This window comes from Aulonocara sp. 'chitande type north' Nkhata Bay, linkage group LG23, assembly GCF_057382095.1.
Source record: "Aulonocara sp. 'chitande type north' Nkhata Bay isolate Kocher_YH1m ecotype deep benthic linkage group LG23, A_spYH_male_GT1.1, whole genome shotgun sequence".
Lineage (NCBI taxonomy): Eukaryota > Metazoa > Chordata > Actinopteri > Cichliformes > Cichlidae > Aulonocara > Aulonocara sp. 'chitande type north' Nkhata Bay.
Window position 1 is genome coordinate 23,798,998 of NC_141365.1, and position 14,159 is coordinate 23,813,156.

The 14,159-nt window shown below is 39.7% G+C and overlaps 1 protein-coding gene across 6 annotated transcripts in view; it reads right to left on the reverse strand.

Annotated features, from left to right (window-relative positions):
- LOC147301852 (tensin-1-like) overlaps positions 1-14,159 on the reverse strand; it is a 129,623-nt gene that overhangs the window by 21,466 nt on the left and 93,998 nt on the right. The gene's annotated exons all lie outside the window — the stretch shown is intronic.

Genomic DNA, 14,159 nt, shown 5'->3' on the forward strand with positions numbered 1-14,159 from the left:
AGTCATTTTTTTGTATGGGACTGGATCCCTGACACCACAAACATAGTGACCCCCCTCTGCACTCAACTCGTTTGATTCTCAGCTGCAGCATGCTGCCCAGCCACCAGCAACACAACCCCTGCAGCTCTATTAATAGCCAATTTTCAGATCTTAAAGCCCCTGTCACGTTGCGTCAGTGCAGGCCCACATGGTCTGACGTTAACATGGGTGGGTTCTGCACAACACACCGAAACAACTGGTCTGTGTCAGCCAAAGGGAAAAGGAGTCATGCCAGTTTGAAACCCCAGAGTTGGACTATGAGAGGAGCTGTCGTCTTTAGGTTGATTTCTTGCTGCTGAATCATGCTTGCAAAACAAAACCAGAGTAATTGCGTACATATTGTGCAATGCTATGAATAAAAGTAGCCACCTAACGCGTTACAAGAATGTGCAAACCATGTATGGGTGGACATATTATTATCATTTATTTTGTGGTGTTTATCACTTATAGCAAATCAGACAAGGTAATATTTCATCTGAACCAAACAAGTAAACTAAATTCCTTTGGTCTGGCTATGGTTGGTCTGGTTGGGTGTTAAAACAGTTTCAACTATTCAGCTCAAACTTTACACTGTTAGCTAAAATGCATCATAATTTCCTCGTAATAAACAAACTTTAATTAACTGATAGCTAGAGCTTTACCAATACCTATATTTTGTGATTTAAAAATCAGGTGATATTTTTTCCTATCAGATATACAAAACAGATACAGATTTCCATAACACACACCAAGCAATATAATACAACAATACAGTTTAAAAATAAACCTGCTTTATTGTGTATTACTTGTCTATGCTCGGCCTGACTCTGCTCAGATCAGCTGGTTGTTGTGCTTGTAGTCTTCCAAAAATGTGTTGCCAACAGGGAAGTTGCATCCATAGGTACATCGATACTTACTGAGCGTAACACTCCGCTAAGACGATTGAATTATTAAATTGAGATTTTTAGCTAGCTATTGTTATATTCGGCTGACAATTTCGACTGTTTAGCCATACCATTTGCAAACACAAGTTTACTTTCACATTAACCGAACTAATCTTTTCAAGCACCCCCTGGCTACTACAGAGATATCACTTGGAGGTTTTCTTCCCGTTCACCTCTTACATGAACACCAAAGATAGGTCTTATGCCATATGCTCCAATATTTTATCCATATAATAAATACACAGTCTAATTGTATTTTAAACTGTATTTTAAAAAGTTAAGATAAGCTATTTAAAAATGTAGTTTTACACCAGCAACAAATCATTCTGTGGCACTACCAACATATTTACAAGAAGGAAAGTCATGCGACAGCAGTGGCTTTCAGTATCTAGTGTGCATATGCAGAGTGATACACAACATATACAGAAGCATGGCTCATATGTAGGGTGTTCCAAATTGAGCGACCCCTGGGGACAGATGGTGAATCACTCAGACCTCAGCTATTTCCAAACCCATGTCAACAACAGCTCACGGCCACAGTAGCAACAAGAATGAGAGGACAGGGGACGAAGCCATAATCACAGTTTGTCCCTGTGGTTGCTTTTAGTGTTGGCACATTATGAAAGCATAATTCCAGGTTTACAGTTACATTTTGTTTGGACTTGCGGAATTACTCCAAAGCCTTACGCATAAAGATTTAAGCCAAAATAATGAATCTTTTTGTTCTTGCCAGCAATATATACACTTTAAATATTCATGTTTCTTATATTAAGTTTCTTCAAGTTCTAAAACCCATATTTATATTTTAAATCAAACTCATGTAAACATCCTTACCTGTAGATCAAACTTCCAATTTTTTTTCTGTGATGATTAAGTAAAAAAATCAGGAAAGATTAAATATTTCCTTTTCAAAACAGTGATTCCGTTTCAATCTACAATTCGGAAGTCCTTTCGGAGTCTCTCAGTGACTAAACCTTCTGCCTCTGAGCTTCTTCTCTCACTCCCCCTGTCCTCTCTGATTCATGTCACCCGACATGTGCTCTTCTGGAGCGAGGTGGGGCTGTACCACTGAAACACCCGCAAGGGGTGAGTTGGCACTCTGGGATGATCACTGAGCGTTCCCGGCAGCGGGGGAGGAACTCCACCAATGTCACCACCTCTACCTCCACCCATGTGCCTGGAAAAAAAAAACTACAACTCCTGCACCATCTGTCTGCCTGGTAATGCCATTAGGGGGATCCCTTTACTGTGCATCTCACTCACTCCCCCACATCCTAAACTTTAAATCCTTAATAAGTGGGAGGTTCTATTGTTTAAAAGAATCCCATAAACTCTATTAATTATATTAGAACCATAAGACTTTTCAGAGATCGGTTGTGCATATTTTCCACCAGCTGAGCTCTCGGGTCTTTTCCTCCTTCTGACCTTTAACAGAATAGAAAATGCCTTTGTTCTGGTTGATAAAACATGCTCTTTTAGACTTGACTAAGCCACGATGGCACTTTTCCAGCTGCAATTTAACCCCATAGTGATTGTAAATCATCGGAACAAACACTGCCATTTGCCATGTTATGGCTCAGATAGGACAAACTAAAAACGCACAGAGCAGCAGCATCTGGGCAACAGTGTAGTATCAGCTTCCAGTGGATCAAAAATCTAACAGACCCACAAATACCTAATTTGGTCTCGCCAACTAACAGATGTTAAATGAGCCAGTGGGATAAAATTACAAAAGTGAAACCAGTCTCTGACTCACAGGGTGATTGTTTCTGTAGTGAATTTGATCTTTTTAAAGATGGTTTGGGGTATTTTTATTTTTGGTATTTTTTGTTTTTAACTTGTTTAGATGTCACATTGAAGAGAACAGAACCAAAGAATTTGAGACTTTCACTACGTTTTTACACTCGTCCCAGACTCACGCTGGTATGTGCAAACATTGGGAGACAAACATTAAGCGGTATGCATATCTGCTCCAGATGTAGCGTAAAGGAAGAGGGGTAGACTAGTGTTAAAAGAGCTTGACCTTCATCTGGAATACCAAGGGATGAGCATGCTGCAAATAACCAGCCTGCCAGAGTTCCCTTCAGCCAGGCAATGATCATTGTTTCTGTTTCAGAATATGCAAGTTCTGCTAAACCTGAGATGTTTTTGGGAATCTGTCATATAGAAAATTTACTGTTTTCACTACTGTCTTGCAAGAATGAAAGTTTTCAGACAATCTGACCTGCCATCTCCTGGCCAGTATGGGAAGACACAGGATCCAGAGCACTCCTCACTCATTTCTCCAAGATGCAAGCAACGTCTGACAGAATAATAGGATTTCATGCATTGGCTGAAAACGTGTCACATGTTTTAGGCAGTCAGCTATCAATTTCGGGATGTCAGAGCTTCTATCATCAGAAAAGTCCAGCAATTATGTGATATTATAAGACCGTTATAGTTACTATAACATTCATATAACATCATTACTGCCTGAGAGAAGGGCATTAATACAAGAATATATGGATTTTTTTATGTTTGCAAGATTTAGAAATATGAATAGCCAAACTTATCAGAAGCTACTTAAGTCTCAGCACTGGCCAAAGGACTAAAAATGACATGTCCTAGATTTGACTTTGCTTATGAAATACGGACATAGTAATACATTTAATGTCCAGCTATGCCAGTCAAAAGATATATCATGTGCCAGCCTGGTGCCTATCGTAGAACCGTCAATGTTAGGGAGCAGAGCTCCAGTGTGGTATTTAATCCAGTGACCATTATTATGAATGACACAAACAAGCAGCTCTCCAGCTGCATAGAACAAATTGCTTTCTTATAGTGTTGATAAATAGCTGCAGTGGGCCTCAAATTAGATTGGTTGAGTCACCAAGCCTTGGCTAACACAAATAGCTTACAGCTTGCTTCTTACACCAGTTAACAAGTATAACATGCCATTCCTTCTGCTGCAAAAGGACAATGCCATGCCATCACTACTACTATTTTTAATATGTAGATGAAGCCAAATCAGCTCAAAGAAATATTTGAACATATTGAAGCAAGAAAAAAAAAAGCTTTTGACTTTGTCAGAGTCTTTCAGTCTCTCTTACTCACACACTCTGACTCAAACCTGTGCCTGTGCATGCTTTGTATTCCCTCAAGTAACAGGTGCTGTCCTTTTTCACGAAAGTGCCAGAGGCATTACTCATGTTGTGTTGCACGTGGACACGCATACATCCACACGTAGCACCTGGCTCTGAGCTGTATTCTCTTAAGTGTTCACTTGAGTGTCTCATTGCTACATCACAGCCTTGGAAACAATTAAAAAGCCATTTAAACACCTGCGTCCAATAGCTTATTATAAATAGACAACGTGCTACACAAACTGTTATTGCCGTATCCATCCAGCTGGGATGGAGATTACACACATTGTTAGTACATTCAGGATTAGCAGACAGGTTGATTGAAGTGTCCCATTTGCCAACATACCTATATCTCAATTAAAACATAGTTAGCATATCATTTGATACTGTATACTGTCAACATGTCATATGTACAATACTTCTGTTCCAACATGTATTGTTTTTTTTCTTACAAAACAAAAATAATTTAGTTATCCAGCATGTTCTCTGTAGTCATGATTCATTTAAGTAGAGTTCAAACTTGATTTGTTGGCATAGTGATAGAATATTGGTCAATTTGTTCATATTGAATGTAATTTTTATACAGATGTTACAGTTTTCTATGTAAATTACTGACTATACAAAATGACACAGATTCCCAGCTGTGCCGTGGTGTTCAAGGGTTGCAACCTTAAGATAAGCTGAACACGCCTAAAGGGCAGACCGTGACCTTCTAAAATATAGGAGCCATTTTTTCAAAATAGACAGATTTAAATATAGAAGCACATTTAAAGTTTACGTGCAAGATTAAATGGACCCATATGGCGTGTCTCTCACCCACTTAGAGAAGAGGCGTGAAATTATAGCTTTCGTGGACACAGATAATGTTACCTCTTCAATGAAGGTCTTTTTGAAATTGGGAGTGTGTCTGCCTAACAGTTAGCTTTGTCAACTGTGAAAACATTTTCACTCTGTTTTGCAACAGGAAGCATTGTAACTCACATTTCAAATGTTTCTATTTTCTGTGTAATACAATAGTTTTAGAATTCTAAGGTGTACACTTTATTGGTAATTTAATGTATTAAATATAATTGACTTTATTTTAGCTGTAGAATAAGTTCAAAGACATACAGTGAAGTTTTTACATTACTCTATGCACACAGTGGTGTAATTACATCGCTGCTGATTCCACAGGAATTAAGAGCTTCTGTTTTTAAACAAAATGGACTTGATTAATTGATCATCAGTGTGAAGTGAGGGGTTTTGGCAGTTTGCTGGATGGGAACATTCAGGCGTGTAAACACAATGCCGCAGTCGTTCCAGGAGTGGATGTTCCATCAAGGTCAGACAATGCTCAGAAAAACTGCAAAGAAACTCAAGAGCTACACCTCAGACTCTACAGGTTTCAGTTAGCATGCTGAATGTGAAAGTTCATGAGGGTAAAATTTGAAAAAGGCTGAACAAGTGTGTTTAGTATGGTTTCCAGGAAAAACACCTTATTTTAAAAATGACAGTTTGTTTTAGGTTATCACAGGTGAATCTTTACAAACCCAATGACTTCTAGAACAATGTCCTTTGGACAGATTAGACAAAAGTGCAGACAAACCCAGCACATGTGCACAAAAGACCTCATCATCAACTCTCAAGAATGGTGGTGGAGGGGTGATGATTGTTTTACAGTCACAGGACCTGTGTAACTTGCATTAGACCATGAACTCCACTGTATAGCAAAGTGTTCTAGAGCAGCGGTCCCCAACCTTTTTCGCGCCACGGACCGGTTCATGCCCGACAATATTTTCACGGACCGGCCTTTATGGTGTTGCGGATAAATACAACAAAATAAAACTAGTACCGGTACCGTAAAAAAGAAGATTTATTCATAACACACATGAAAAGACCCAGGAAAACCGAGTTAACGATAAAAACGATAACAAAATAACGCTCAAAACCGATAAAAACCCTGAAAAGCATACATTTCACACCTGAGCCGCAACTCTCGCGGCCCGGTACCAAACGACTCATGGACCAGTACCGCTCCGAGGCCCGGGGGTTGGGGACCGCTGGTCTAGAGTCAAATGTGAGGCCATTTGTCCCAATGGCGAAAGCTTGGCTGGGTCATGTAACAGGACAATGATCTCAAGCGCAGCAGCACACCTACCACAGAATGGCAGAATGAAGGTATCAAAATTGTCCAGTCAAAGCACAGACCTCAGTGTGATTAAAATAATGTGGCAGGATCTTATGAAACCTGTGCATGAACGATTGCCTGCAAATATCATTGAACTGACGCCAATGTAAATAAGAGTGAGCCAAAATTCCTCCAAAATAATGTGAAAGTCATGCACATAAAACAATCACTTCAAAGTGCAATAATTTTGCTAAAGGTGGTTCTATAAGCTCCTGAATCGCTATGCACATTTTTTACTTGACTATATTAAATGATCCAATAAGATCATGACTGGCAACAAAGCTTTGAACGTACAGAGGCAGGCCTGCACATGCACAAACATCTATATACATACATGCGGTGATGTCAGCAACTCATCCAATGTCTCACAGGAGGATGTGACATTCACCTTCACAGCTTTCATACCACTGTGACGACGGCAAGTCTGCATGCCACCAGAGGGTGACTGGGTTTGACTGACAAATGACTGACTTGCCCTAAAGAGCTGTGTTCATGTGTGTGAGCGTGAGATATATGTTAGAAGAGGGGGCTCAAAACAGGGTGATATTGCAAATAAACTCTTTATTGTGCATCAATTTCAGTTATGGAATCATTCATTTTAAGACATATACGTGTGTTTTTTTTATTGAAAATTCCTGAAAAAATACAAATCTATTAAAGCCAAGCTGAGCTATTTTACTTTTCTAAAAACAAAAATTTCAGCCACGTCCTGGACTTCACAGCAGAAAATTAGAGAGAAAGTGAGACAGGATGATGTGACAGTCCATCAGTGAAAAGGTGTCATGGTTGGCGTATCAGTGACTGGCACAAGGAAAACTGTCGCCTCCATGGTTTTATATTTGCCATGTCTGTCTCTCGGTCTATCTGTCACTGTCCGGCTGTCACAGTTTGAATTGAGGTGATGCGTCTGTATCAGTGTCTGTCTCTGAGATTACTTTCAGGGTGATGTCATCCATCTGTCTCTCTGTCATCTGAGTAACTGTCATAAAAAGCTGTGTCTGACCGTCTGCCAGCAGCATCTGATTCATGTCAACTCATTTTTATTCATGCAAGAGAAGAACTGTCAGATCAAGCTGGAGATTGGAAGATATGGGATTTCTTGTTAAGCTAAACCTCAAAGAACCATTTTTACCATTTTGGGGTGAAGCTCGGTGTAAAATAAGGGCGATAACAATAATAGGAGGCCATGAAGTACCATTATTGCAAATTTGTGTTGCAACGTGGGTCCATCTGTACAAAAATGTCATTAGCAGGGATTTAAAGTGTGAATTTATTTTTCAATGTTTCAGTGTGCTGTTTTGTTTTTGTGTCACTATAAGACTGGACTCCCACATGCACCACCACACATTTCCTATATTCCTATAATTTGTAATCTTTATAATCTTTATAATCTCTTCTGCTATTTGCACATTCTTTACTGTAAATTAATGTAAAGTTAATTTGTAAATTTTGTAGTAAACTGTAAATTGTAAATATTGTAAAACTTTTCTTCTGTCATTTAATGGTCGGGCATTGTACAGCTACAAGCATTTCACCCCCATGTCATACTGTGTATGGTTGTGTGTGTGTGACAAATAAAATTTGAATTTGAATTCTACAGTATAATTGATCACCTGTTCTAGCTGCTGCAGGAGAAAAAGACAGGAGCTCTGAATACCAGTAACAAGTAAAAGTTAAAATATCCAAATCTTTATTCCCAATCTAGAGGTCGCATGCAGAAGAGGAACACTGCTGAAAGGCAAGTTCCAGTAAACATGCACAAGGCCGCACAAAGAGCAATAACACTAGAAATCATGAAAATGTAGAATTTAAACTTGAAATGCACAACAACGTTTGGAAAGGTAGAAGAGGAAATGAAAGTGGCGAGAAGAAAAGCAAAAATAGGAAGCAGAAACTGCTTAAGCACAACAAGGTAGTGAGCAGTTACAAAATAACAAGTGTCATTAAGTAACAGTAATTTTTTTAAGTAACAGTAACATAATACATTACTGTTATTACATTTAGTAATTACATAACAATTAACAGGTAAATATTGCTTTCTGGGTAATTTAAGAAAAGTAACGTGTGGTAATTTTGAGAGAAAATTTTGAAGCTGTACCAATCAAATGTGTGCATCCAATCTTACAAGGAGATTGTTTCTGATTGGGTCATTTCCAAACTCTTCCCAGCTTTCTACAAAACTAAATAAGTTATGACTGGATCTCATCACTCCAGAACATTTTCATCTCCTTTTTATTCCTTTCATCACAGTTTTTGTGCTCGAGAGTTTTTACTTAGCTATTGTCTTGTTTTTGTCAAAAAATAAAAGGTTGGCGGGAGAAAATTTGGTCAGCAAAATTAACACTGGAGTAGTGCAGCCGATTACGTTCTCTGGCATGCAATTAAGTAACTTTCAAGAAAAGTAATGAGTAATGTGTAATATCCAACCAAACATCCATCCATCCAGTTCAGGGTCAAGGGCAAAAGATTGTCAAAGGCTATGTTTGTCCTGAAATGTAATGTTTTCCTAGGCTTCATCCTGTCACATGCCTTTCTAAAGCAAAATGCTGCATGTCAGGGCATTCAAATGTGACAGCAACAGGTCCCAATAAAGCGTCAGTATGTGATGAGCAGAACATCAGAATTAGAATCACACCAGCATATCTGGCGTGCCTGTCTCTGGACGTGGCGTGCTCTGCTAACTGCTACACGTGACATCATCAAGACATCATCATCTGCATGCTGTCTGCACAGGTGCCGGTCTGTCATCCCCTGACTCTGTCAGAGCTTTCCACGACCATATTTACCTCTGCTGCATTCCTATAGCACCAATATACAAATGTGGGGTTTTTTTTCTGTTTTTTATGACACATTTCTTAATATTTGACAACTTAACATGAGTAAAATGTATGTTAAATACTGGATACTAACAGTCATAAATGAGCCTGCGTTGACCAAAGCTGTTTGAAAAATGGGAAAAAGCAGGGTGGCAGACAGCGAGAATTTATATAAAGCTACACGGAGACATCGAGGCAGACAGTAGGAGAAAGGAGGCATTAAGAGATGGGGACACGCTCAGCAGGGTTTCCATTGCTGGGATTTGAACCTGCTGCCACCGCTCACCGTGCTGTCAGCAAGAAGTCTAACTAGAAGCATTATGCGGTCATGCGAGGCACACACATGCAGGCTGCTTTTAAAATACCCCACTGCGCTCCATGTCTCAGGGTTTTATCTCTGCAAACGTTTAATGTGTACAGTAGATCTGTCAGTAAATGTTCTCAATTCAATTATATAGCTTAATTTTTTGTAATTAGGCTTTTTAATGATAAAAAATGGCAATGACTGAGGAAAAAAACACCACCACCAGTGTCTGTCTGTCACTGGAGCGACACAGAATGCAGAAGCTGGGTTTCCGTTAGGATAACAGGCAGGGAGGTTACTATCAGCCTGCAGTACCACACACTGTGTTTGTCCAAGTCAGAACAGCTGTTTGGTGTCGGCCTGTGTGCTTCAGACACACCGCTGCCCGCTCAAGCAGAGAGAGAATGATTAAGTCGAGTCTAATTAGGGATCATCTGTCAATGAGTATCTGCTGAGCAACTGAAGGTAAGTCAGACTCAACAGTTTAATCTCGCGTAACAGTTTTTAAACAGATCTTGGAATATAATTTTGTATAATTTTGTATCATCTCATGCGGCAAAATTTTCAACTCACTACAAAAGTTACGATTGTTCAAACATCGTTTTAAAAAGAAATTCATTCCTACATGAACTGTGTCAAAGTCCAAGCTTTCTGCAGCTCACACGACGTTACCAGCCAACCGAGGTCCCTAATAGTTTTGGTGTACCCAAATTGCAGCCCGCTCATAAAATGTTCCACACACAAATTGCTCGCTCCATGAGTCATTTTATACCACATAGGTGCCAAACACACAGGAAGCAACACTGTTGACATGGAAACCTAATAAACAGACAAACAGACTCGACTATAGACCGAATAGACAGAAATGTGTACTCTTGTAATTTTTTCTGGGCAACAGTGCAAGGAGATGCTAGTCTAAAAGCAAAGTGATGTATATAGAAAATGAAATACCATAAAAAAAGAGTTTATCCAGAGAAAAACATAGCAACAATATAATAAAAAACAAATATACAACTTGAAAACATCTGACTAGGGCAACTGCACAATTACTTGAGATTGACAGAGATTTAAAGTTAAGAAAGTTGCTAGTTGTAATTGAAAGACTACACAGAACCACTCACCAGTCAGTGCTTTCCAGCTGCTCTTCTTCTGTCCTTGACTTTATGTCATTCCTAATTCTGTCACTAATTTTTTTTTCTTTTCCCAATGTGCTCAGACCTCACAGTCTCAAATCAAATCCTCACTTGTATTACACCTCAAATGTAAAACGTCTTTGCTTCTCTCAGCCTCTCTGTCTCTGTCTCTCTGTCGGTCTCTATCCAGCTATTCCAGACATGTTTCAGGGCTCAGCCCCAGCCAAATATGGGAGGAGGCCGGCGAACGAGGAAGGCGGCCTGCGCTGTCAGTGGGCATGCTGCCCTACTGTACACCACACAGACACAGAAACACACACAGACACACTCTCCAGTGGCAAGGTTGTTTTTAGAGGCTGTTTTCATTCTTTATAGATGAGTTATCTAACAATCATTTTATGTAATGCTCTTATGATTCTTTAGAAACTTATGGAAAACCTGATGAAGGTGAGGAAGCACCTCTAAATGTTACTGCAAACTCTTAAGGACTGAATTACAAAACACAAATGTATCCAGCACCAAATGATGGTGTTAATTCATTAGACTTCATACAATATAGCGAAAGGGGTCCAAATATATTTGATATTTGTATCAGTGCTTTGATACTGATGGAGACTAATTATGCCTAAATCAAACATATTATGTCCTTTACTGCAAAAGTCTGGAGTCATCCTTCATTCCTTTGTATTTTGGTAGGAAAATGCGGTATAGGCACAGTGATTTATTAAAATGTTTAAACATACATGTAAATATAGTATGTTTATCTGTCAAGATGATCTCAAACTGCTTCAGCAATGTTAAGGTGGAGAGGCCAATCCATGATTCACAGTGTTCATTTTTAAATAAAATGTTTTCCAGTTGGTATTGCATGTTGGATCGAACTCTGGTGGTTCTGTTATGTGTTTGTAATTCATCACTTTTAAGAAAATCTTTAACACCACTGACTGAAATGTATCCCAAACCATGACACTGTAGACAGTGTTGTACCTCTTTCCTGACCTCCAACATACATACTGATGATGATTTGGATTCAACACTCCATCAGACAAGTTTTTGTGTAATTTTCATACCTCAGTCTTGTCTCCCTGTTTCCCTTCACTAAGAATAGCTTCCTGACAGCCGCCCTTCCACTGAGGCTTTAGTGAACAGTAGATGGATCAGCTGAAGACCTTTGATGGATTTTTTTCTGATTTCTTAAGGACATGACTTTCAGATACTGTTCATTTGCTGTAGGTATTTTTTTGGCCAGCCACTGCGCAAAATGCCAAGATACACCAAGTTTTCACAATTTAAAATACAATACAATTTAATCAATATTTTTTTGTTAATTATTAAAAACTCATAGGTCAGTGTTAAGTTTCTTAATAATTATATACATTAAAAAACAACCCGGAAAATGTTCACGTACAAGGATTGGACTGAAAATGAGTGAAAAAACAGCCAATGTCCAAAGAAAAACATGGAAAAACCTTCAGAAAGTTGGACAGCTGTTGCTCAAGACAATGTTAAAAAAATTACAAGAAAAATCTGACTCCCTGCGAGCCAAATGTAAAGCAATGAGTGATGGCTCAGGTCTTCTACCCCCCACCTGTCATGAAATCCCTCAATTCTGCTACAATAGCGTGTTCCTTGGCTTTTTAGCCAGGCCATTAGTGATGACAAGACCAGACCAGTTAGAGGTTCGGAGCTAGGATTATTAGTGGATCCTTGGAAAATGTTGTCTTCTTAAGGGGTTAGCAGCCGAGCTGAGGTACAAATCTCTACGGCCACCCATTGGGCCAAATGGTTGCCTTTTTACTGATTTGACCTCTGGGCCAACAGCTGCCTCCAGACCACAGGGCTTCTAGTGGAGCAAAGGGAAGCCGACAAACACAAGGTGCACTACATAAACATGCACTCCTGCATACCTCATGAAAAACTGCAACAGAGCTACACTAACATGCAAATATTTACAAGCACACAGACCAGCTTGCATGCCCATATAGAGCAAAAAACACTGTATAATACAAACAGCCGGGCACATACCAGACTCCTCTCCTTTTTTTGTCCATGTGCCTGTGCGTCAGTATGAACCACACACATCTCTAAGCTACCAAATCCTTCAGACCTTTTTAAGATGCCCGTCTTTCACAGAGTTCTCTCAACTGGATTTCCAAGGTCAGTGGACTCTGTTAAAAATGGCGTCAGGAAGAGCTCGCCAAACCTCAAAAGTATTCAGACATCAACACCTGAGGATGAAGCATTTGTTCAATTATTTAAATGAGACCCGACGAGTGATCATTGTCCACTGAGCTGGAGCAGTTAAAAATAGGCCATTCTGTCATAGAGCTTATAAGAGTTTAGAGTTTGTGTGAGCTTGCCAACTCAAATGTACATCGTACACGTGATTAACCTTTTTTCACAGAGGTGGTTATATTTTATCAAACGCCAAAAAAACGTTTGTTCACCAGTCTTGTGTTAACTAATTCTTTGAATCTTGCATTTTCAGTTTTGTGTCTTCCAAAACAACTAAGGTACAGAGCATCCTCTGTCGATCCAAACCTTGCGAATACAGACACCATATTCCTGCGCAAGTCTCGACTCAGCATCCACACGCCCGCATCCAAGTGTAAGAGCGAAGCCTGCAATTAGAGAGATGAATACACTGGCTGGGAGTTTTTCGTTATTTTTTTCTGCTGAGTGCTGCGAACACCGCTGCCCATTCAATTAGACTCAAACTTGCAATCCTGGCGATTCCCACTGACCTTCCTGCAGCACAGCAATTACTGCAACGGTTCTCTGGGGATGTTCATAAAAATGAAATGGGTCTTTGCAAAGCTGGAAGAAAAAAATCCCATATATAAAAGTGGACGCAGCACTACAAAGACTGCCAAGTCCTGACTCAACCAAGGGTGACTACATCCTCCTGTTTGTGCAGATTTCTTTGATTAACAGCAGTAATCATGAATCTCATCATTACTGAGAGGATCCAAGGGACCGTGCCAGACTGGCAGCTATTGTAAGTAGCCAAAAATACATTTTAGGAACTGCAGAAGCAGTGATGATGATGATGATGTGTTAGTGATTCCACTTCTTCAGTTGTTCATTTGCACACTGGATATATAAACATTAACAAAAGGCAAACACTATGTAAAGCAGGTTTGTAGCATATCCGGGAGAAAGCTACAACATAAGCTATGAGGACATGCGTACTTTTGCATTACATGGCTGACAATCAGACAAGCAAACATTCCTTTCTTTGTGCCATATTTCAAAAATCAGGGCTCTGAAGTAAAAATACTTTAGATAAAAAAAACAAACACAGCTTCTATAATGGGTGTTTAGCATTTTATGGAGTGCCCGCATTTTAAGTTCTGGACTCCTGGCACAGAAGCAATAGCTCAGAGTGGATAGAAATGAATAGGGGGACTTGCGGGAGTTAGGCCCGGTGGTGTTTTAAGTTACACCCCCCTCAGGGAGGGAGCAGCCAGTAACAGGGTGACTGACGCCCCCTATTTCTTCAGCAGCTATTTAAAGTCCTAACCGACAAGCTGAGAGAGTAGCAGGAGGAGGAGGGTGTAGGGCTTTACAGGAAATCCTTCCCTTTGGTCAAGGCTCTAGATCTTGATCTGATAAGGGCGAGGAACTTGATTTATCTGTGAAAGATAGGTTGGTA